This window comes from Cyprinodon variegatus, unplaced genomic scaffold (genome assembly GCF_000732505.1).
Source record: "Cyprinodon variegatus isolate N-32 unplaced genomic scaffold, C_variegatus-1.0 Scaffold237, whole genome shotgun sequence".
NCBI classification, from domain to species: Eukaryota; Metazoa; Chordata; class Actinopteri; order Cyprinodontiformes; family Cyprinodontidae; genus Cyprinodon; species Cyprinodon variegatus.
Genome location: NW_015150690.1, coordinates 525,094 through 527,125, shown reverse-complemented (window position 1 = coordinate 527,125; position 2,032 = coordinate 525,094).

Sequence of the window (2,032 nt, the reverse complement as noted above, 5' to 3'; positions counted from 1 at the left end):
GGGGGGGGGGTGTCAAGTGTCAGCGACACTGATAGCAACTGAGAAGCATGTTATTTTTATTATTTATAGTTTTCGTCTTTCTGTTATATTGTTGTAATTTTAATTTGGTGTATGTTTGGACTTGTTTTTATATACTGTGCTGTACTATACTTCACTGTGTCTTTATTAGATTGTTAAAATTTAATGAAAAAAAATATATTTTGGGAAAAAAAATATATTCTTAGCTCACCACCAACTGGTCTTTTTTTAAGCACTTGTTTTCATGCACAAGGCGTTAATAAATGATAATCAGGGCTGCTGGAAATAAAGAAAGTTTTCTCTTGTCTAGACAGAGACTGGAAAGAAAGACTATTTAATAAGTGGCAACTTAGCTGTTCATGTCATAGAGTTTTATTTCATAATTCAGTTCAAAGGAAACTCAACTGTAGTGTGCAACCTCGTGTTTTTTGCCTCTTTATTTTCTACTGCTCTCATGATGCTTGGACGACATGTTGATCATCTTATCTTCTGCAGCTCTGCAATAGACAGCCTGTGTCTAATAACCTCCAGTAATTATCTCCACATCAAAGATTTTACATGTTTTCACTTGTATTTTTGACCACTTACCTTCAGTTATACGCTTTGAATCTATCAGGATCGACGGCTACCTGCCATCACCCCAATCTTTAGTTCCCTCCACAGATTTCCTACTGGAGTCCAATGAATTTTGCCTTCAGTCGTTAAAATGACAAAACAAAACAAATACAAAATATAAATAAATCAGCAGTATAAACCATTATCGGCTTAACTGTACTATATATTAACTGCTCTTTGAAGGAATTAAAAAATAAAAGGTACCTGTTTGATAGTGATGGGTTAATGAGGCATATGCCAAACTGTATTGATCCTGTCTCACAGAATACTGACACCTGCTGGACATTTAGAGACACTACAGGCAGTTTATTAGACCGGCTAAACTGAATTAATGAAATTAACCAGTAGAATTGTATAATTTAAGTTATTAGAGGTTAAATTGTATTATTTTACATGTATTTTAAATTAAAAATATATCTGATCTTTTGAGATGCAGCCAATAAATAATGTAAACTTATATAACGGGAAAATTTAAGGGAAAATGTGAATGTGGATGCTTGTGGCGTAAGAGTTTCAATGCTATTTTTGAAAAGTACAGTAAAAACAGTAAATAAACTAAGAGTGGATTGAAATTAACTTTTAATTCAGATAAGTTGAGTGATAACTGAAAGAAAAGGTGTGACACGAGAAAATTTAAATAAAAAAAGCAGCGGCTGAAACGCTCCGATTCCTTTTAGGCTGCTCTAAAATTTTTTATCATTTTAATGATAAACCACAAAAGATGAGACATTATTTTAGCAGATGCATAATGTTAACGGATACATTTTTAAACAAGTTTAATGCTTCAGTCAGTTAGAAACAACTCCTGTGTTGGTTACATGACCTACTAGAAACAAAACACACACCGATAGTGTTTTGCTCTATGAGCTTGACGTATTGGGGTTATTGGACCCAGACCCATCACTACTGTCTGATGTTCAGACCTTAAAGTCGTAGGGAAATCATATTTAAATGTCAAATCATTCTGGCTTAAACATGTATATAAATGTACACTTTATCAGTTGTTGTCCCAAAAGTTAGAAAATTTCTATTTAAAAAAAAAAAAATCATGTCTTAAAATCTGTATTTTTTTCATTATCTTCTGCAGGCCAGTTAGTTATACGTCAGCCTGAACACCTAAATTCGGCCAATCATATATCAACGGTCATCTGTCAATCAAATTGATAAATCATCTTGAATCATATGTAGCAGCTAATATACACAACGGCTGAAATCAGAATCATTTCCTTTCCCATTGAGTTCCGTCCCAGTGTTCACGGGGATGGACGTCTGTGTCTTCAGCAGGCGTAGAGCTAACAGAACTGGCAGCATTGCGAGGCAAGGGCTCAAACATGTACGGCTGGAAGCCTTCTACACCAAACAAACCTTCTGCCGCCATGGCATCCTCGTCCACAACAAC